The following is a 23,672-nucleotide window of genomic DNA, read 5'->3' as shown; positions in this document are numbered from 1 at the left end:
TCTTAATCCCCTTTATCCTCACTTCTCTCCACCCACCTTTCCTCTGGCAACCACCAGTGTGTTCTTTTTGTTTAAGAGTCTGGGGGTTTTTTGGTCTGTTTTTCCTTTGTTCATTTATTTTGTTTCTTAAATTCCACATCTGAGTGAAATCATATGGTATTTGTCTTTCTCTGACTTATTTCACTTAGCACTATATCCTCTAGGTCCATCCATGCTGTGGTAGCTGGTAAGATCCCATTCTTTTTTTTTTTTTTTTTTTTTTTTTTTCCAATTTATTTATTTTCAGAAAAACAGTATTCATTATTTTTTCACCACACCAGTGCTCCATGCAAGCTGTGCCCTCAGATCCCATTCTTTTTTATGGCCAGATAATATCCCAATATTATATGCCTCATCTTCTTTGTCCATTTATCTATGGATGGACACTTGAGTTGCTTCCATATCTTGGGTATTGTAAATAATGCTGCAATAAACATAGGGGTGTGTGTATCTTTTCAAATTAGTGTTTTCATTTACTTTGGGTGAATACCCAGTAGTGGAATTACTGGATCGTGTGGTGACCCTTATTTTTATTTTTATTTTTTTTTAAGATTTTATTTATTTATTTGACAGAGAGAGATCACAAGTAGGCAGAGAGGCAGGCAGAGAGAGAGAGAGAGAGAGAGAGAGGAGGAAGCAGGCTCCCTGCTGAGCAGAGAGCCCAATGCGGGACTCGATCCCAGGACCCTGAGATCATGACCTGAGCCGAAGGCAGCGGCTTAACCCACTGAGCCACCCAGGCGCCCTTATTTTTATTTTTTTGAGGAACTTCCATGCTGTTTTTGAGGAACTTCCCTGCTGTTTTCCAAAGAGACGACACCAATTGATTGGCATGCAACAGTGCATGAGGGGTCCTTTTTCTTGCCAACACTCGCTGTTTCTTATGTTTTTTATTTTAGTCATTTTGACAGGGGTGAGGTGATATCTCACTCTGGTTTTGATTTGCATTTCCCTGATGATGAGTGATGTTGATATCTTTTCATGTTCGTTAGCTGCCACCATTCTACTTTCTGTTATTGTAATCTTAACTACTCTAGATACCGCATATAAGTGAAATCACCTACCATTTGTCCTTTTGTGACTGGATTATTTCACTTAAGATAATATCCTCAAAGTTCTTCGGTGTTGTGCCAGGTGTCAGAATTAGCTTCCTTTTTTTTTTTTGTCTTTAAGATTTTATTTATTTATTTGACAGAGATCACAAGTAGGCAGAGAGGCAGGCAGAGAGAGAGGGGAAGCAGGCTCCCTGCGAAGCAGAGAGCCTGATGTGGGGCTCCATCCCAGGACCCTGGGATCATGACCTGAGCTGAAGGCAGAGGCTTAATCCACTGAGCCACCCAGGCGCCCCATAATTTGCTTCCGTTTTAAGGCTGAATACACACACACACACACACACACACACACACCCCTGTCGGGTATAGAGATGATTTAAATAAATAAACTGGAAAAAAAAAAAGAGTTGGGCAGCACCTAACCCACGTGTCTGTCAGTGGATGAATGGATAAGAAGCATCAGTTTATCTACTGAAGTAATGTCTCTGCCAAACGGGGTCTCAAACTCACAACTCCGAGTTCAAGAGTTGCATGCTACTCTGACTGAGCCAGCCAAGCACCCCTAGATGCCCAAATCTTAACTAGCTTGGGCAACATGGATGATCTACTGACTCTTACACAAACCTCAGAAAGGGCAAGTAAGCAAATAGCAACAATCCAGGGACTCAAATCCTGTCAGAAATTCGTATCTCTCACTAGTCCTTCCCAGGTCCACATCTTCCCATATTTACCGCCTACAAAAAAACTAACCCCCTTCCCTCAGTTATTAACATGGAGGTTTTGAATATATATATGTATTTCCTTAAAACAAAAATGGGAATTTTGTAACTTGCTTTTTAGTACTTAACTGTGTGTTTTTAACATCTTTCTGTGGCAGCTTATATATTTCTCTTTCTTTTTTTTTTTTAAGGATTTTATTTCTATGTAATCTCTTCACCCAGCACGGGGTTTGAACTCACAACCCTGAGATCAAGAGTCACATGCTTCACCGAGTGAGCCAGCCAGGTGCCCCTATGTAGCTTTCTGATAGACCCATGTGTAATAATTGTACTATCATTTTATCATTTCTCAAAGTTATAAACTAGTTATAGAATATTTACTCTAAAAACAGCATTTTACAGGGGTGCCTGGGTGGCTCAGTGGGTTAAAGCCTCTGCCTTTAGCTCAGGTCATGGTCTCAGGGTCCTGGGATGGAGCCCCGCATCGGGCTCTCTGCTCCGCAGGTAGCCTGCTTCCCCCCTCTCTCTGCCTGCCTCTCTGCCTACTTATGATCTCTGTCTGTCAAATAAATAAATAAAATCTTAAAATAAATAAATAAATAGGAACAGCATTTTACAAACATTATATATATATGATTTATTTTTTAAGAGTTTATTTATTCATTTGATAGAGACACAGTGAGAGAGGGAACACAATCAGGGGGAGTGAGAGAGGGAGAAGCAGGCTTCCTGCTGAGCAAGGAGCCCAATGTGGGGCTCAATCCCAGGACCCTGGGATCATGACTGAGCCAAAGGCAGATGCTTAATGAGTGATCCACCCAGATGCAATATGTAAGTGATTTAAACGAAAACTCTAAGATACATAGTTTCAGGTAGGTATTATTGCTATCTATACTTTCACTCCATTTATTAATCTGCTTCAAGTTCATAAATTTACCATGAGGTACAGAGCCCAACCAGGATGGGACAGAATGTGTCCCAAGTTAGAAGGGGAGCGCATGTCCCCTCAGCAACTCCTCTCATAGAGCGCCAGTGCTCCCTTGTACAATTAAAGTTTTCTTCCCACATAGCTGGATGGGACCTTCTGGATCCTCTGGCTGTGGTTGGTTTTGTCTCCTGATTCTTACAGGCATGCTACTTTGTTGCCTAGGACATTGATCCGAGCTTCCGGGGCCTCTCTCTGTTAGGCCCCTTCCAAGCCCCTCTGTTACATATGCGTGAGATTCAGGAAAGCTGACCCATCCGAAGGCTGGGAACACTTGCTTACAGGTGGAACCTCCATGCCAGCATACACTATCCTGAATCCTACTGCAGAAACTGCTTTCCTTCCAGGTCTGGTGAATCCTAGATCATGGCCAACAAGCAGATGTTCGAAGTGGCTTTCTCTGAGACTTCCTCCCCAAGAGGGAGCCATCTGGCCACTTGCTTTTCATCACATTTCTAATAGCTGCTCCATTTCCTCAAGGGCTGTTGTAAAATCATTTACTTGACTGTTACATAAAATCTGCCGTTCAGTGAACCGGGCCCTCTCTTCTTCTTTCATCTTCAACTTTACTTTCAGGGCCTGGAACTCCTCCATCTGTATTTTGGCTGTTTCTTTAAAAAGTTTCAGCTCACCTTACAAAGTTTCTAACAACACCATAGAGGCCACGGGGATCATGCGGATTTTTGCTGTGATGCCAGGGTCTCACTCACTGCTTGAAAGTGGGTTGGCGACTTTGCCCAGCTGTCCGCCAGCAACATTCCCAGCAGCTCCACCTATTGGGTCACGTCTTTCCGTTCTTTCAGTCAGCTTCTGGGGCAACTGCTCCCGGATAGCCTGGGGGTGGTTCCTATCCTCAAGCTCCTCCTCTGATTCTGGTTTACTCTGTGGTTTGCGACTCTTTCTGACCTTCCTCCTGATGGCACTGTCTGCAGCTTCTACCTGTCAATTCTCTTGCTTCAGTTTGATGATTTTCGTTTTAAAGATTTTATTTATTTGAGAGAGAGCGAGAACAGAGCTGAGTCAGACCGGGGGCTCTGTCCCAGGTCCCCAAGATCATGACCGGAGCTGAAGTCAGACACCCCTCAGTTTGATGATTTTTGTACCAACATTCTTTGAACCTCCTGAATGAAGAAGTCTGGAAACATTGACTTCTTTGGACTTAACAGATAAAAGCCTCTAAGAAGTGGTTTGCATTTGGGGGTGGGGGGGGGCGGGCTGCCACTGAGCACGGAGGGAAGCTGCAGTGTATACACTATCTTACCATGCAGGTCGTTGTATAGGTCACACTGGCTGTCCCCAGGTACCTGCTGCACCTGCCCACTGCTCTGGTTGCTCCGGATTCAAAAGACACTCTCCACAGCAGCTACTGGATACAGCATTTCCATAACTATTTCCCTATTGATGGATGGGGAACCCAACTGGATAGCACCTTTTTTTTTTTTAACCAATTAGAAATATAGTCACTTCCATGAGGGCAGGGACCTTGTCTATTGCATTCATGCCTATAACCCCATTGTCTAGCTCAGTGCCTGACTAGTTGGCACTCAATAAATACTAGTTGGCCAAGTCAAAGAATGCTGCAGGAAAAGCCTTGTATGTGCTTCACACACTTATGTTTCTGAAGCAAACATTTCTAGAAATACACTGGCTATATTAAGGGATATGTGCATCTTTTTAAGGGGGCCACAGGAAATTTTTTATAGTTTTCTTGAGTATAATTGACATACACTAAACTACATGTATTTAAAGTATACACTTTAGGGGCACCTGGCTGGCTCAGTCGGTGGAGCAAGTGACTCTTGATCTCAGGGCTGTGAGTTCTGGACCCATGCCAGGCATAGATTACTTTAAAAATTAAATCTTTTGGGGCGCCTGGATGGCTCAGTGGGTTAATGCCTCTGCCTTTGGCTCAGGTCATGAACCCAGAGTCCTGGGATTGAGCCCTGTGTTGGGCTTTCTGCTCGGCAGGGAGCCTGCTTCCCTTCCTCTCTCTCTGCCTTCCTCTCTGCCTGCTTGTGATCTCTATCAAATAAATAAATAAATCTTTAAAAAAATAAATAATAAATAATAAAAATTAAATCTTTTTAAAAAAGATTAAGTAGTTTATTTTTATTTGTTTATTTTTAAGATTTTATTTATTTATTTGAGACAGAGAGAACCTGTGAACATGGGCAGGGGGAGGGGCAGAGGGAGAGGGAGAAGGAAAGGAGACTCCCTGCTGAGTAGGGAGCCTGACATGGGACTCAGTCCCAGGACCCTGGGATCATGACCCCAGCCGAGGACAGACGCTTAACCATCTGGGCCACTGAGGTGCTCTAAATCTTTTTTATTTTTTTAAATAAAGTATATGCTTTAATACATTTTGATATATGTATGTACTTGTGAAAACATCACCATAATGAAGATAATAGAATGTATCCATTACCTCCAAATAAGTGTTCTCGGTTTCCTTTGTAACCCCTTCTTCCCATACCTCTTTATTCCCTTACCCTATTCCTCAGCAACAACTGATCTGCTATAGATTAATTAGCATTTTCTAGAATCTTTTTTTTTTTTAAATATTTTATTTATTTATTTGACAGAGAGAGATCACAAGTAGGCAGAGAGGCAGGCAGAGAGAGAGAGAGGAGGAAGCAGGCTCCCTGCTGAGCAGAGAGCCCGATGCGGGGCTCGATCCCAGGGCTCGCTCCCAGGACCCTGAGATCATGACCCGAGCCGAAGGCAGCGGCTTAACCCACTGAGCCACCCAGGCGCCCTAGCATTTTCTAGAATCTTATATAAATAGGTATGAATGTTTTTAATTTTAATGATTGTTTCCCTCCTATATGGCTGCATGTATATACACCGAGAGTGCCTAATGTTTACAACTCCATCATCTTTTAAAATTATTTATCTCCCATTTGACAGTCCAAAAAATCCACACTGTTTTAATTTTAATATATTTAATTATTTGTTAGATTGAACTTTTTTTGTTTATTGGCCATTTGTATTCTTTCTGTGAATTGTATATTTATTTCCTTGTCCATTTGTCTAATGGGTTGTTTGTTGTTATTCTTCCTGGCCATAGAAAACACACAAATTCCAAGTGTAAGGTGTGATAAATTTCATATATTTATACATCCATGAGACCATCCCTCAGACGAAGATGTAACACTTTCCAATATTCCAGAAAGTTTGCTCATACTCCCTTTAGTTCATAGTCAATCCCCACTTCCTGGCGAAGATTACCTCTATCCTGACATTTCTTATTATTTTTACCTCTTCTCAAACTTCAATTAAATAGACTTGTGCAAGATGTGCTTTTTTCTTTTTTTATGCGAGGCTCGATTCCAGGACCCCAGGATCATGACCTGAGCTGAAGACAGAGGCTCTAACCCACTGAGCCACCCAGGTGCCCCTGTGCTTTTTTTCCTGACTTGTTTTACTTAATAGTATGTCTATGGGACTCATCCTTAGTAGCAGTTTCTTCCTTGTCCTTGCTATATAAATAGTCTGCTATAAATATTTTGCACAATTTATCTACCATTTCCAGTTTGGGTTATTTTTGGGGGGCAGGTTATTATTAATAAAAGTGCTACAAACAATTCTTTTGGAAAAAAAAAATGTACTCATTTCTGTTGGGAATGGAATTACTGCATCACAGGGTACATACAAGTCCATTTAATTGTTTGGGTTTAGTAGACACAGTCAAATGGTCTTCCAAAGTGGTTGTACTGTTTTTATTCCAACTACCGATATGAGAGTTCAAAAAAAAAAAAAAAAAAGCTTCAGGGCACCTGACTTGCTCAATTGGTGGAGCACGTGATTCTTAATCTCGGGGTCATAAGTTCAAGCCTTTTCAAGCCTTGGTGTGGAGCCTACTGGAAAGGAAAGAAAGAAAGAAGAAAGAAAGAAAGAAGCAAGCCTAACTGCAAATCTCAGTGGGAAAAGATGGCCTTTATTTTTTTTTTTTTTAAAGATTTTATTTATTTATTTGACAGAGAGAGATCACAAGTAGATGAAGAGGCAGGCCGAGAGAGAGATAGAGGGAAGCAGGCTCCCTGCTGAGCAGAGAGCCCGACACGGGACTCGATCCCAGGACTCCGAGATCATGACCTGAGCCACCCAGGCGCCCCAAAGATGGCCTTTCTAAATGATAATGGATCAGCTGGATATCTACAAAGACAAAAGAAAAGAACTGTGACCCTCCTCTCATACCATACACAAAAACAGTAGATGGATCTTAGATCTAAGTGTGAAAGACTAAACCAATAAAGGAGAAAATTTTCATGACCTGGGTAAACAAAAATCTCTCAAACAGAACACAGAAATCACCAACCATAAAATAAGGACCAAAAAACAGGGCCTTGAAAACAAAACAAAAAACAAGGCCATATTAAAATTAAAAATATTTTTCATCAAAAGAAACCATTAAGAGGGGCACCTGGGTGGCTCAGTGGGTTAAAGCTTCAGCCTTTGGCTCAGGTCTTGATCCCAGGGTCTTGGGCTCTCTGCTCAGCGGGGAGCTTGCACCCCGCCCACCCCCCACCCCCCCCACCCCCCCCACCCCCCACCCCCGCCTGTCTCTGCTTACTTGTGATCTCTGTCTGTCAAATAAATAAAATCTTTAAAAAAAGAAAGAAAGAAAGAAACCATTAAGATGGTAAAGGCAAGCCACACCGGGAGAAGACATAAGCACTACACATATCCAGCAAGGGACTTGTATTCAAAATATAAAAAAAACTGGAGCACCTGGGTGGCTCAGTCAGTTAAGTGATCTCCCCTCAGGTCTTGATTTCATGGGTCTTGATCTCGGGTTGTGAGTTTGCTCTGCACTGGTCTCCACACCAGTCATGGAGCCTACTTAAAAAAAAAAAAAAAAAGTATGTACCTTTCGATATATCTATATCTCCTATAGATACATCTGTATCTCCTATTAAACTAAGAGTCTCGGGAGAGAGAGGGAGAAAGAAAGACTTAAGTAGATGATTCACAAGAGAGCATATTTAAATAGTCAATAAACATTATATAAAGTCTCTCAACATCATTAAGGAAGTTAAAATTTATTTATTATTATTATTATTTTTTTTAAAGATTTATTTATTTATTTACTTGACAGACAGAGACCACAAGCAGGCAGAGAGAGGGAGAGGAGGAAGCAGGCCTCCCACCAAGCAGAGAGCCCGATGCGGGGCTCGACCCCAGGACCCTGGGACCACGACCCCAGCCGAAGGCAGAGGCTTCAACCCACCGAGCCACCCAGGCACCCCAGGAAGTAAAAATTTAAACCAATATAAAGGGTGCCTGGCTGGCTCAGAGTGATTTTGGGGTTGTAGGTTTAGGCTCCATGTTGGGTGTAGAGGTTACTTTAAAAAAAAAAAAAACCCATAGTGAAATATCACTCTATCCTAGCAGAATGACTAAAATTAGGGCAATGTCAAGTGGTGAGGATTCAGAGCACTGTTTTTTTTTAAGATTTTTTTTTTTTAATTACTTTTTTTCCTAGAGAGGGAGAGAGAGGATCTTTTTTTTTTTTCTTTAAGATTGTATTTCTTTATTTATTTGACAGAGAGAGCGAGAGAGTGCAAGTGTGCTCCCCAGCACAAGTAGGCAGAGCGTCAGGCACACAGGGAGAAACAGGCTCCCAGCTGAGCAGGATCCTGGGATCACGACCTAAGCCAAAGGCAGACACTTAGTCAACTGAGCTACCCAGGCACGCTGAGAGAGAGGATCTGCAGCAGGCTCCACGCCCAACGCTGAGCTCCATGCAGCGTTTGGTCTCACAACCCTGAGATCATCATCTGAGCCCAAATCAAGAGCTGCTTACTTAACTGACTGAGTCATCCAGGTGCCCCTTAAGATTTTATTTCTTATTTTTTTTTTTAAGATTTTATTTATTTATTTGACAGACAGAGATCACAAGTAGGCAGAGAGGCAGGCAGAGAGAGAGGAGGAAGCAGGCTCCCTGCTGAGCAGAGAGCCCGATGCGGGGCTCGATCCCAGGACCCTGAGATCATGACCTGAGCCGAAGGCAGTGGCTTAACCCACTGAGCCACCCAGGCGCCCCTTATTTTTATTTTTTTAAAAGATTTTATTTATTTATGAGGCAGAGAGAGACAGTGAGAGAGGGAACACAAGCAGGGGGAGTGGGACAGCAAGAAGCAGGCCTCCTGCTGAGCAGGGAGCCTGATGCAGGGCTGGACCCCCGGACCCTGGGATCACAACCTGAGCTGAAGGCAGACGCCTAATGACTGAGCCACCCAGGCGCCCCAGAATATTATATTTTAAATTAATCTCTATCCCCAACGCGAAGCTCAAACTGACAACCTCAAGATCAAGAGTCACGTGCTCAACTGACTGAGCCAGCTGGGTGCCCCCTCTTTAAAGATTTTAAAAAATGTATTAAAAATTTATTAAAGATTTTAAAAATTTATTTGAGACAAAGAGAGCAGAGCAAGAGAGAGAACACAAGGAGGGGCAGAGGGAGAGGGAGAAGCAGGCTCCTGCCTTGGTAACTAGATGCAAGAGGAAGCCTGGTACCTTGCGACAAGTGTTACTGCCAATGGGAGCCCTAAGTCAAGAGGCAGATAAAATAGGGGAAAGTTTCTGGTTGCCCTTCAAGAAATATCTAAGTCAGATATTATGAAAAAAACCTGGAGAAACAAGAGAATAAGAAAATGGTCGTGATCCCTACCTTCATCTAACACATTATATTCATATAATTTATAATCATATATTTATATATAGTTTATTATTAATATATTAATTTTAATTTTAAATTTTATTATTAATATATTATTTTAATTTTATTATTAATATATTAATCATATATTTATAATCATAGATTCTAGGAAGCTTCTGAAGGCTAAACAATTCATTCTCTTTTTCCATAATAAACACCTAGGTATGCTTATTCAATTCAACAATATGTATTGACGGGGGAGGGGAAGTGGATAAAGACAGTCAAAAGGTACAAGCTTCCAGTTATAAGTAAGTACTTGGGGATGAAATATACAACTTGATGACTATAGTTAACACTGTGGTCTGGGCTATGGGAAAGTTGTTAAAAGAGTAGATCCTAAGAGTTCTCAACACAAGAAAGAAAAAAAATTTCTATCTATATGAGATGAGGATGTTAACTAATCTTTTTGTGGTAGCCATTTCACAATATATCTAAGTCAAATTTAAAAACCAGTCAAATTAAAAAATTTGACTATATCTAAGTCAAATTTAAAAACCATTTCACAATATATCTAAGTCAAATTTAAAAACCAGTACAATTTATTGAGCATCTTTTATAGGTAGGCATTTTTCTAGGCCCTGAGGATATAAAAAAGACTAAGATCCTATTCCTGTAGAATTTACCATCTAATTGGGGTGGGGTACAAATAAAGTAAGTAAAATATGAAGTACAAAATACACTGTGTTAGATGGTGATTAGTGATTTGGATAAAAACAAACCAGAAAAGGGGGATTAGAAGCATGGGTGTTTGTGTGTGTAATTTTATTTCATTATTTCTGTCTTTCTGTGTGTGTGTGAGATTTTATTTTATTTTTTTATTTTTTAAAAGATCTTATTTGTTTATTTATTTGAGAGAGAGTGAGAGAGAAAAAGAGACAGCACAAGCAGAGGAGGGGGCAGTGGAAGAAGCAGACCCCCGCTGAGCAGGAAGCCTGACCTGGGGCTGGATCCCAGGACTTGAAGGCAGACCCTTAACTGACTGAGCCACGCAGGCACCCCTCTGTGTGTATAATTATAAATGAGGTGGTCAGCGAAAGCCCAGGTGAGAAGGTGACATTTACGTCAAGACCTGAAGGAAGTAATGTGGTGCATATCTGGATGATTCTGTGGCCCACAAAGACAGTCTCTGTTTACAAAGTTTGTACAATCTGTGGCAGCTGGGAGACCAATATAAAATTAATTGTGGTAATGTATATGACAGCATTCTATAAGTTATAATGATCTATAAATATAGGGTGTTTTCAGTAAATTACACATATACTTATTAACAAGAACAAGATTACATATCAGTATTATAAATGTATACAAAATGATAAACTATATGGTACAATTAGGGAATATGATAATACATTAGGAGCTAATTGTTCCTGTCTGTATGGTACCAGGAAAACTATGTTAGTTTCCCAACAACCCCCAAGGAGGAAAGAGGTGTTTCTTTTTTTTTTTTTTAAAGATTTTATTTATTTATTTGACAGGTAGAGATCACAAGTAGGCAGAGAGGCAGGCAGAGAGAGGAGGAAGCAGGCTCCCTGCTGAGCAGACAGCGGGATGCGGGGCTCGATCCCAAGACCCTGGGATCATGACCTGAGCCAAAGACAGAAGCTTTAACCCACTGAGTCACTCAGGTGCCCCAAAAGAGGTGCTTCTAATACATGGGAAAACCCTTGAGGCTTCTGTTTGGGAGTGCCCTTATTAATTAATTAGTTAATTAAAATATTTTTATTTACTTATTTCAGAGAGAGAGAGCAAGCATGAACAGGGAAAGGGGCAGAGGGAGAAGCAGACTCTTGGCTAAGCAGGCAGCGCCATCTCAGAACCCTGGGATCATGACCTGAGTCAAAGGCAGATGCTTAACCAGCTGAGTCACCCAGGCACCCCTATTTTTTTTTCTTTTCTTTCTTTCTTTCTTTTTTTTTTTTTTTAAGATTTTATTTATTTATTTATTTGACAGAGAGAGAGAGACAGCGAGAGAGGGAACACAAGAAGGGGGAGTGCAAGAGGAAGAAGCAGGCTTCCAGCTGAGCTGGGAGCCTGATAAAGGGGGATTGGATCCCAGGACCCTGGGATCATGACGTGAGCAGAGGCAGAAGGGTAAGTGCTGAGCCACCCAGGAGCCTCTAAGTTTTCTTTTTTTATGTATATTTCACTGTCACATAAGGTGTAGGACCTGCATTAGCCTTTTTAAACAAACAAGCAAACAACAGTTGTAGTTTGAATTCCACCTAATTTTCGGGATTCCTGAGTCCCTCTGAAGGAGGTCTTTTGGGACCTAACCTGGGTTGTTTAAAATTTTTTTTTCTGGGAAATGGAGGTTAGGGCTGAGCAATCAGTCTCTTAATAAGAACCCTTACGAGCTTCCTGGCGCTTCAGGAATTTTTTGCAAGGTTGTGCGTTCACAGGCGGATCATCCTGTTAGAAAGCACTCCCCTAACTCTGAAAGCTTGCAATTAGATTCACGTTCCACATCTCAGCAAAGACGGAAGAAGGCCTGGATCTCGTTGCTTGTCTGTTGGGGCAGAAGGAGGGTGTGTCATGTGCCCAAGGCTGGCCAAGCGCCATTCCATTCACTCATTCATTCATTCATCAAATATTTTATTATGCGCATAATTCAGTGCCAAGCAGAGGTCCTCGTCCACCAAGTCATCCAGAACTCCTGTGGGTACGGTGCGCAGGGCCAAGAACCTCAGACTCTCAGACCCGGTCTTCCGACCCTTTGCAGCAGTAGCGCTCCGAGACAAAGAGATGCGCTCCTGCAGCTCCCCGGACTGAGGGTTCCGCCCGCAGCGCCCAGGGCTTCGGCGCGGCTGCTTCTCCACTCCCCAGCCCAAGGGGGCGCTGTAGCGCCGCGCGCTCCGCTGGACCCGGCACCGTGCTTCGCTCGGCTCGGCGCTGCGGGCGGCACCGCGGTGGTACGTTCCCTCTCACCGCCCTCCCCCTCCTCCTCCTCAGCCCTCCCCGCCGGTGGTAGGTGCCGGAAGTGCCGCCATTTTGGGGTGTTCTGCTCTGGCGGCAGCGGCAGCGGCGGCGGGACGCGGAGGCTCCCCCGGGACTCGGCCTCAGCAGCGAGGCGGCGGCGGCGGCTGCGGAGGCGCAGGCAGCAGCTGAGGCAGCGGCGGGCTCAGGTGCAGCCGCTGGTGAGTGCGGTGGCCACGGGTTAACGGGCCGCGGGTGGAGGGAGGGAGTGAGGGAGGGAAAGGAGGCAGGAGGAAGGCGCCGCGGGGCGGGTCCGGTCCTGGCGGCCGCGGGTCACAGGGCCCTTCGGGCGCGGCCGCTTCTGGCTCCCCGCGCCCCGGGGGCAGGTCGGCGATCTCCTCCCGCGTGTCGGGGCCCTCCGCTCCCTGGGTCCCGCCGCGCTAGTCCGGCGCGTGCCCCCGCGCCCGGGGAGACCCGCCCTCCTCGTGGCCTTGCCCCCTCTCTCCGCGCCCTTTGCCTTCACCCTGAGGGCCCCGAGGGCTCCGTTCCCTGCCCAGGGGTAGCTCCACTCTCTTTTTTCCGGCCGCGGTGCCAGACCCAGGCTGTCTGCCCGGGACACCCCTTCCTTCCTTCTGACGTCCCACGTGTTCTTGGTGCCGACCCCTGGCAGGGAGCCCAGGACCCCTGCCTTTGTGGGGGTTAGCGCTTCTGTTCGGGAGCCTTGAGAGCCCCCCGCTCCCCGCCCCGGATCCGCTAGGGCCTTGGCTCGCCCTCCCCCCACATCAGGTGCTCACCCATTCGTGGCCTAGTAGCAGGGCTGGAATCTCGCACCCGAGAGCGCGGAGAGCGCAGTGAAGAGCTTTTTTCTCTAGGGACCTGGCTTTGGATTTAAAGCAGGTGGTGTCTTGGTTGCGGTTTTAGGGGCAAGATGTTGTTTTAATTCTTAGGAGTATAGCACAGGTTCCAAGGAGCTTCTTGTTGGTTCAGGCTCATCCTCCCCTTCTAGTTGACGGGAAGGTGGTGAGATTTTGGTCGGAGCCTGTTTCAGCAAAATGGAATCTTTTTCTCTCCAGCAGAGTTAATGCTGTACTTTTATTGCCCTTTACCCTCGAGTAGAAAGGCTATATAACAGTTTCAAATAGCGGGCGGCAGTGCTTTATAATGCTTGCAGTGTAAGAGGTTACAGTACTCCGCGAATCCTTTACAGGAACTTCTTCTTTTAAAGGTCTTTTCGCTGTCTTTGATTCTTTGTAGATTGGAGAAGCTTTAATTGCATTCTTTCACCCTCTCCGCAAGTGTTGGGTCGGCTCCTTTCCTCGAGTGTGGCGTCTCTTAGAGTGCTATGCAAGTTCAGTTTCTCCTTAACATTCTTGGTGAGGAAGAAGGCGTCTCCACATTGAAGCACACCGGGATTCTTTCTGTTTTAACATTAATGAGTCCACGCGGAAGATCATGAAGTTACCATAGCATGCATAAACTATTGCCCCCCCCCCCCGCAAGTTTTTATACTCTTCCTAGTTTTACTTACAGTGTGTAGTTTCTGATTATGAGTTAGCCAAGATTGAAGCATTGTTAGTAAAGCAAAGCTGAAGCTTTCAGCTGTTGATTTAACCAGGAAGTTTGTGGTTCCTCCAGTGGTTTTTTTCCCTCTTGATTGTCCACCACCTGTTTCCATTAAGAATGGCTCTTGGCCCAGAGCATAGGTCTCAACTTTTCTCCATTCACGCTTGCACATTAGATTTTCTTACCCTAGGTGGTATCTAGGCTAACATCCGTTAGCATGTGGGCCTATTAGAGATAAAATATCTTTTCCCACTCTTGCTTTGCAGATGAGGAAACTGAGGTCCCCAGAGGTTAAGTGACTTACTTGCCCTAAGTTACAGAGCAAGGATTCTTAAGAGAGTCTCATCATAAATTTAAAAAAAAAACAGGCAGACAATATTAGGAGCAACAATGCAAATTGCCTGGAATGGCAAGGGCCCTGTGATTGAAGTTAAAAAAGGCCTGGTGATCCTTGCTTTGTCAGTTGCTGGCTGTATAGCCTTGACCAAGTCACTTAACTGTTTTGAGCCTCAGTTTATTCTCCTCTGCAAGATGGAGGAAATAGTGTCCGTCTTCTGGGTGCTAATTCAGCTTTAGTGCAGTACATGTGAAAGTGCCTGTGGTTGAAGAGACAGTGAGATTTTGAGCCAGAATGTTTATTTTTCTAAAGATTTCCACTAAATTTTCTTATTACAGAAGCTATATATTAAAAAAAAGCTATAGATTCATTATAAAAAATAGAGAAAAGAAATGAAACTCACTCTTAGTCCCATCACTCATAAGTGATTCTTAGTCCTTGGTCTTTATCTTATTTATTTATTTATTTATTTAAAAAAATATTTTATTTATTAATTTATTTGACAGAGAGAGAGAGATCACAAGTAAGTAGAGAGGCAGGCAGAGAGAGAAGGGAAGGCAGGCTCCCCCCTGAGCAGAGAGCCCGATGCGGGGCTCGATCCCAGGACCCTGAGGTCACAACCCGAGCCGAAGGCAGCGGCTTAACCCACTGAGCCATCCAGGCGCCCTATCTTATCCTTTTTTTAATAGTAGAAAATGTTTATTATTTTACAAAAATAATAAGTTTATCCTACTCACAGTTTAGTGATGTGTTTTGAAGGTTTAGTAGTATGTGATAGGCATGGTTTAAAAACACAGTTAATGGGGCACCTGGGTGGCTCAGAGGGTTAAGCCTCTGCCTTCGGCTCAGGTCATGATCTCAGGGTTCTGGGATCGAGCACCACATTGGGCTCTCTGCTCAGCAGGGAGCCTGTTTCCTCCCTCTCTCTGCCTTCCTCTCTGCCTACTTGTGATCTCTGGCTGTCAAATAAATAAAAATTTAAAAACAAAACAACACAGTTAATTTATTATTTTTTTAAACAATTTTTTTTTAAGATTTTATTTATTTATTTGACAGAGAGAGATCACAAGTAGGCAGAGAGAGAGGAGTAAGCAGGCTCCCTGCTGAGCAGAGAGCCTGATGCGGGACTCGATCCCAGGACCCTGAGATCATGACCTGAGCCAAAGGCAGTAGCTTAAGCCACTGAGCTACCCAGGTGCCCTAAACAAATTTTTTTAAAAAGATTTTATTTATTTATTTGACAGACAGAGATCACAAGTAGGCAGAGAGGCAGGCAGAGAGAGAGGAGAGCTGAGGAAGCAGTCTCCCTGCTGAGCAGAGCTCGATCCCAGGACGCTGGCTGGGATCATGACCTGAGCCGAAAGCAGAGGATTTAACCCACTGAGCCACCCAGGTGCCCTTAAGCAAATTTTTTTAAACAAATTTTAAATGGTGCTGTGGATTTAATAGCTCCAGCATATGTGAGGTGGGCCAGTGGATGTCCAGCACAAGCACAGAGAAGTTGCTCTTCCATTTATTTATTTATAAGGTTTTATCTATTTATTTTAAAGAGCGAGAACACCTGCCTGTGTGGGTAGAGGGAGGAACAGAGGGAGAGGGACAAGCAGACTGCACTCTGAGTGTGGAGCTGGATGCCAGGCTCAATCTTACAAGCCCGAGAACTGGATGCTTAACCTACTGAGCCACCCAGGTGCCCCAGAAAAGTTGCTTTTTAAATTTTTAATTTTTAAATAATTTTTATTTATTTTTTTGACAAAGAGCACAAGCAGGCGGAGTAGCAGGGAGAGGGAGAAACAGGCTCCCCACGGAGCAAGGAGCCTGATATGGGCTACATCCCAGGACCCTGGGATCATGACCTGAGCTGAAGGCAGTCACTTTAACCAGCTGAGTCGCCGGGGCACCCCGAGGTTGCTCTATTAAACATACGCTGGGATGGAAGAAGAGAAGGAAAGCGAGGGCGGAGATCTAACATTTATTATATGTCTACCATGTGAAAAAAAATTTATTTTAATAAAGATTTGGACTCTCTAAATGTGCTGAATTCTGTCTCCCTTCCCATGCAGTTTCTTTAACTTTTTTAATTTTCCTGTGAGATTGGACCTAGTAAGATAAAGAGGTTAGAAGGTGATGGTATGCCTTGGAAAGGAAGGGAAGAGCTGTCATTTGGAGGCCTTAGTGAGGAAGTTGGAGAAAGTAGGAACGTAGTCACCACTAGTCAGGGCTCAGGGTTCTTTGAACAAATTGCTCTTTTTAAGCCATGGAATCATAGGATTTAGGTAAACTATTTCCTCAGGCTTTTTTTTTTTTTTTTTTTTAACAGCTTTATTGAGGTATAACTCATACACCATACAACTCGGTGGGTTTGATCTGTTATTTTATTAATTTTAAAAAATTGTGGCAAAGGCAGCTCTTTCTGCCCATAGGTCCTATCCCTGTACTTCAATAAAACTGCTTTTGCACCCCCCATAAATAAAAAATTGTGGTAAAATATATATGACAAAAATTGGCCATTTAAACCACTTTTTATATTTTCAATTTTTTAAGAAGATTTTATTTATGGGGCGCCGGGGTGGCTCAGTGGGTTAAGCCGCTGCCTTCAGCTCAGGTCATGATCTCAGGGTTCTGGGATCGAGCCCCGCATCGGGCTCTCTGCTCGGCAGGGAGCCTGCTTCCCCCTCTCTCTCTCTCTGCCTGCCTCTCCATCTACTTGTGATTTCTCGCTGTCAAATAAATAAATAAATAAAATCTTTAAAAAAAAAAAAAAGAAGATTTTATTTATTTGACAGAAGGCAAGAGAGCACAAGCAGGATGAGCTGGAGAGGGAGAGGGAGAAGCAGGCTCCCTGGAGGGAGCCTTATGCAGGGCTCCAATAGGGCTCCATGTGGGGCTCAATAACAGAAGGCAGATGAGCTACCCACACACCCTGGTGTATTTGCGTTTTTAATGTAAAAAACAAGGTGAAGCTTACTCTTTTTAACTGTTTTTGAGTGTATATTTCTGTGGCATTGAGTGCATTCCCATTGAGGGGAAACATATCTTCAGAACTTTTTTTTTTTTTTTTTTAAGATTTTATTTATTGGACAGACAAAGATCACAGCTAGGCAGAGAGGCAGGCAGAGAGAGAGGAGGAAGCAGGGTCCCTGCTGAGCAGAGAGCCCGATGCGGGACTCGATCCCAGGACCCTGGGATTATGACCTGAGCCGAAGGCAGAGGCTTTAACCCACTGAGCCACCCAGGCGCCCCTCTTCAGAACCTTGTTGTCTTGAAAATCTGAAACTTTATACCCAGTTAACAACAATTCTCCTTTTTTTCCTTCCCCCAGCTCCTGGAAACCATCCATATGTTTTCTGTTTCTTTTCTTACTTATTTTTTTAAAGATTTTATTTATTTGACAGAGAGACAGTGAGAGAGGGAATACAAGCAGGGGGAGTGGGAGAGGGGAAAGCAGGCTTCCCACCAAGCGGGGAGCCCGATGCAGAGCTGAATCCCTAGACCCTGGGATCATGACCTGAGCTGAAGGCAGACGCTTAACAACTGAGCCATCCAGGTGGCCTTGTTTTCTGTTTCTGTGAATTTGACTGCTTTTGGATACATCCTATAAGTGGAGTTATATAGTATTGGCTTTTTGTGACTGGTTTATTTCACTTACCATAATATCTTTAAGGTTCATCCATATCGTAGTATGTGACAGGGTTTCTATACTTTTTTTTTTTTTTAAAGATTTTATTTATTTATTTGACAGAGAGAGATCACAAGTAGGCAGAGAGGCAGGCAGAGAGAGAGAGGAGGAAGCAGGCTCCCTGCTGAGCAGAGAGCCCGATGCGGGACTCGATCCCAGGACCCTGAGATCATGACCTGAGCCGAAGGCAGCGGCTTAACCCACTGAGCCACCCAGGCGCCCGGGTTTCTATACTTTTAAAGGCTCGATAATACTAGGGCACCTGGCTGGCTCATGCGGTGAAACATGCGACTCTTGATCTTGAAGTCATCGGTTGGATCCCCATAGGTGTAGAGATTCCTTATACTTACATATAGTACACCCCATATAGGTGTAGAGATCACTTAAAAAAAAAGTGATTGATACTCATTTTGTTTATCCATTCATCTCTTGATGGACATGAGTAGTTTCTACCTTTTGACTATTGTGAGTAGTGCTGCTGTGCGAGTGCAGGTATCTCTTAAAGACCCTTCTTTCGATTCTTAAAATAGCCAGAATTGAGATTGCTGGGTCATATAGTAGTTCTATTTTCAATTTTTTGAGGAACCTTCATACTGTTTTCCATAGTGGTTGCACTATTTTACAATCCCACCAATAGTGCTCAAGGGTTCCAGTATCCACATCTTTGCCAACATTTGTTATTTTTGGTATGTGTTTAAATAGGGGCGCCTGGGTGGCTCAGTGGGTTAAGCCGCTGCCTTGGGCTCAGGTCAACCGAGCCCGCGTTGGGCTCTCTGCTCAGCAGGGAGCCTGCTTCCTCCTCTCTCTGCCTGCCTCTCTGCCTACTTGTGATCTCTGTCTGTCAAATGAATAAATAAAATCCTAAAAAAAAAATAGTAATAGGGTGTGAGGTGATACTTTTTTAAAAGGCGAAAGATTTATGCGATCTGAAGAGAAACCAGAGTATGAGGTGATACTTTTTTAAATTGAAGTGTAGCTCATGTTCAATATTAATTTAGTTTCATACGAACAATATGCTAATAGACATTTATATACTTCATTTTGATTTTGATTTACATTTCTCTTACTAATCATGTTAATTGAACATCTTTTCAAATGGTTGTTGGCTATTTGTATATTATCATTGGAAAAATATCCAAGTCCTTTGCTCATTTTTGAAATCAGGTTATATGATATTTTTGTTGAGTTGTAGTTGTTTTATATGTTGTGAATGTTGATCCTTTGTCAGATATATGATGTGAAGAAACACTTTTTGCCCATGTCTTTTCAGTGTTGATTTTGTCTTTTGTCTGTTTTTGCTTTTGTTATCTATACTTCTGGTGTCTTACCCAAGAAATCACTGCCAGGTCTAATGCTACGAAGTTTTTTCCCTGTGTTCTCTTCTAGGAGTTTTATGGTTTTAGGTTTAGGTCATTTTAACTTTTTTTTTTTTAAGAGTGCAATTTAGTGTTACTAAGTCCTCATCACCACTGTTTTTTAAAAAAAGTTTTCTTCATTTGAAACAAAAATTCCTTTTTTTTTTCTTAAAGATTTTTATTTATTTATTTGACAGAGATCACAAGTAGGCAGAGAGGCAGGCAGAGAGAGAGGAGGAAGCAGGCTCCCTGCTGAGCAGAGAGCCCGATGCGGGGCTCGATCCCAGAACCCTGAGACCATGACCTGAGCCGAAGGCAGATGCTTAACCCACTGAGCCACCCAGGCGCCCCTGAAACAAAAATTCTTAACCATTAAACAATAACTCACCTTTCTGCCATCCTTCTAGCCCCTGGTAACCTCTAAACTACTTTCTGTCTTTATGAATTTGCCTCTTCTGATTTCACGTAACCGGAATCAATATTTTTCCTTTTGTGTATTACTTCACTTACATGATGTTTTCAGGGTTCATCCATGTTGTAGCAGGTATCAGGATGTCATTCCTTTCTGTGGCTGAATTTCTCTGCTTTTCTGAGGTCAGGGATGTCACTTTCATCTTTATTTATTTTTTAAATATTTATTTATTTATTTATTTATTTGAGAGTGCATGACAGACTACAAGGAGGGGGTGGGGCAAAGGGAGAAGGAGAAAGAAACAATCTCAAGCAGTGTCCTCTCTGAGTACAGAACCTGATGTAGGGCTAGATCTTAACAGTCCTGAGGTCATGAACTGAGCCAAAAACCGAAAGTTGGACACTCAACTGACTGAGCCATTCGGGCGCCCTAGGGGTGTCTCTTTCATCTTTTTTTTTTTTTTAAAGATTTTATTTATTTATTTGTCAGAGAGAGATCACAAGTGGGCAGAGAGGCAGGCAGAGAGAGAGGAAGGGAAGCAGGCCCCCTGCTGAGCAGAGACCCCGATGTGGGACTCGATCCCAGGACCCTGAGATCATGACCTGAGCCAAAGGCAGCGGCTTAACCCACTGAGCCACCCAGGCGCCCCGTCTCTTTCATCTTGATACCTCATCCTCTCGTGGAGCTCTTTCATAAAGGCTGTTGAACTGATTAGAATTCATACTCTTCATGTGGGTTGCCAGTCACAGGGGTATGTCCACTGACATGCAGAACTCTTGAAAATTAAAAACATCAGTGTGCTGGGGCGCCTGGGTGGCTCAGTGGGTTAAGCTGCTCAGATCATGATCTCAGGGTCCTGGGATCGAGTCCCGAATCAGGCTCTCTGCTCAGCAGGGAGCCTTCTTCCTTCTCTCTCTCTCTGCCTGCCTCTCTGCCTACTTGTGATCTCTCTCTTGTCAAATAAATAAAATCTTAAAAAAAAAAAAAAAAGCCTTTGCCTTCAGCACAGGTCATGATCCCAGTGTCCTGGGGTCAAACCCCACATCGGGCTCTCTGCTCAGCGGGAAGCCTGCTTCTCCACTCTCTTTCTCTGCCTGCCTCTGCCTACTTGTGATCTCTGTCAAATAAATAAATAAATTCTTTAAAAAAAAAAAATCAGTGTGTGTAACAGTCTATAATGGTAACCCAAGTCATCATTTCTAATTACGATTTCCAGGTGGCTCTTTTTTTCTTTTTTTAAAAGATTATTTATTTATTTATTTGACAGACAGAGATCACAAGTAAGCAGAGAGGCAGGCAGAGAGAAAGGAGGAAGCAGGCTCCCTGCTGGGCAGAGAGCCTGACATGGGGCTCGATCCCAGGATCCTGGGATCATGACCTGAGCCAAAGGCAGAGGCTTTAACCCATTGAGCCACCCAGGTGCCCCACGATTTCCAGTCTTTGAAGGTACATCATTTTCCATAATATTTTGTTGTATACAGAAAAAGTGTCACATGAACGGAAGAAGAGTAAAGAATAGCCAAATTTCTGCCTTTGCTTTAAAACTTCAGTGGTTTTGTTAGGGGGTGGATTGATAACCGGGTATTCCATATTGTGTAGAGGTAGGGTTTGTTGTTATTTAATAAACATAGCATTTAATGGCCTAGTTAGAATAAATAACTAATACTTTTAGGAAAAGAGCATTTTGAAGGTAATCATAACGCCTCCTGGTTTGTTTCATTATGAACAAAACTATTGAGTATTCTCATGCATAAAAGCCTTTATTTTTAAGTTGAGCTTCTTCTTGCCCTTTTTCTTTTTTTTTTTTTTTTTTTTTTTGAGGTTCATAACTGATTTTGATCTGCTTATCTACTTTTTTTTCTTTTTGCTTTTTGGACTTAGCCTGCCACTCCATTTCCCTCCTCTGTAGTTATCGAGGGAATTTTAATACTAGTCCGCGGGGTAGGAATGAACTGGAAGTTTTATTCAGTCAGCCATTGTCTCAAAGAACTATTACAGTCCTCACAGTGCTTAACACATGGGACTTTATTTAGTGTCAGGGAGGACATATATACTTTCTCTTCAAACAACATGAAAACATTCTTTTGTTCAAAACTGTTTTTTGATTTTTGGTTATTTTTATAGTTAGAATGTATTATGAAAGTATATTTCAGAAATATAATTTGAACCAGAGATTAAATCCAATGTAGTTTTTCTTTTTTTTTTTTTTTAAGATTTTATTTATTTATTTGACAGAGAGAAATCACAAGTAGATGGAGAGGCAGGCAGAGAGAGAGAGAGGGAAGCAGGCTCCCTGCTGAGCAGAGAGCCCGATGCGGGACTCGATCCCAGGACTCCGAGATCACGACCCGAGCTGAAGCAGCGGCTTAACCCACCGAGCCATCCAGGCGCCCCCAATGTAGTTTTTCTGAACGGGACTTCTTTTTTATTAAAAAACTTTATTTATTTATTTATTTATTTGAGAGAGAGAGAGAGAGAGAGTGAGTGCATGGGGGAAGGAGCAGAGGGAGAGAGACAGGCAGATTCTGTGCTGAGCGGAGCCAGATGCAGGGGGCTCGGGGCTCAAGCTCAGGACCCCAAGATCATGACCTGAGCGGAAAGCAAGAATCATTTTAACTGACCCAGCCACCCAGGCATGCCTTTGAATGGGACTTCTCAAAAAGGCCAAGGTTGATTGCTGTTAGTTTTATCCTGTATTTACCTGCATATTTCTTCCTAGAGGTGCTATGGCATGCTGAAATGGTCAAGTAAAATAGAAACAAGAAATTTGTTAAAACCTGGAAAATTAGTCTCCCCATAATTGAGATTTGATCTTTGATTTTCTAGTCCTTAAAATGGAAACTTGTGGCTTGGAAGAATGATGTAATTTGAATGAGATTTATAACCATAGCCTGGGAGGGATAGGTGTAGTGTGACTTCTGGTCAATGACCTTAAAAATTGGTACCTTCACTGTGTCACCATTAACATTTCTTGTCCTGTTTTTCTATCTTTAAACGGAGATAACAACGTGGAATGGTGATGTGAAAATTAATCGAGATAACTAATGCTTAGCACTGAGCAATGCCTGGTAAAGTGTTGATAATGTTATTTTTTTATCTGTAAAAATGGGCATATATTTATCTCCTGAGTCAGTCACACAGTTCAACCAAATGAAAAACACAGTTAAAATGGTTAGCCAGGGCCATACATAAACAGGCAGTAAGTAAGTTAGTGTTCATTTTGTTTCCCCTTTTGGGTGTGTTTTGTTTCACATTTTCTTTTGTGCTGGCTTAAGGGATAAGATTGTTACCTAAAGTCCAATTTGTGCATCTGAAATGTTTTGCTACACAGGGCATCCTTCCCCACAGAACCTTTGAGCTCATTGTTCCCTCTGGAATACTTGGGTAACGTGGTTTCCTAGATTCATCTTCACTGTATTTCTCACATGAGAATCTGTTGATAGGAGTCTCCTATGTTCATAGAAAACTTGAAGAATACAGGTGAGAATATTACTGGATTTGTAATAGGATCACCTGGGTCTCTTTCTAATTAGGTAACTAGTTTTAGGCATGGAAGGAGAGAAAGCGGGCTCTAATATTTAGAGTAGTAATGTAGATGAAAGAGTTAATTATAATCAGTTTATTTATTTATTTATTTATTTATAATTATAATCAGTTTAGTTGTTTGCTTTGTAAATTATGTTGTAGGGAGAATCCTTATTTGAGCTTTGTAATTTGCTAAAGACCATTTACTTGATGAGTTCTTGGTAGTTGTAACTTTGTCCTTGTCATGAAATCGGCTTTAAAAAAAATTTTTTTTTCTAAGATTTTATTTGACAGAGCATGAGCGAGAGCAAGTGAGAAAGAGCACAAGCAGGGGGTGGGGGCAGAGGGAGAAAGAACACTCCCTGAGCCCAG

At 42.8% G+C, this 23,672-nt stretch overlaps 1 protein-coding gene and 1 pseudogene across 2 annotated transcripts in view; one reads left to right on the top strand and one right to left on the bottom strand.

The window, feature by feature from the left end:
- Positions 1–3,241: 3,241 nt before the first annotated feature.
- LOC122913602 lies at positions 3,242–19,762 on the bottom strand (annotated as a pseudogene).
- Positions 12,523–23,672, top strand: part of CELF1 (CUGBP Elav-like family member 1) — a 75,643-nt gene continuing 64,493 nt past the window's right edge. For both annotated transcript variants that reach the window (XM_044259294.1, XM_044259292.1), the window contains exon 1: positions 12,523–12,650. The gene's annotated coding sequence lies outside the window, so the exon portion shown is untranslated. The remainder of the gene's footprint in view (positions 12,651–23,672) is intronic.

This window comes from Neovison vison, chromosome 7, assembly GCF_020171115.1.
Source record: "Neovison vison isolate M4711 chromosome 7, ASM_NN_V1, whole genome shotgun sequence".
NCBI lineage: Eukaryota > Metazoa > Chordata > Mammalia > Carnivora > Mustelidae > Neogale > Neogale vison.
This window is presented reverse-complemented; position numbering and strand designations above follow the sequence as displayed.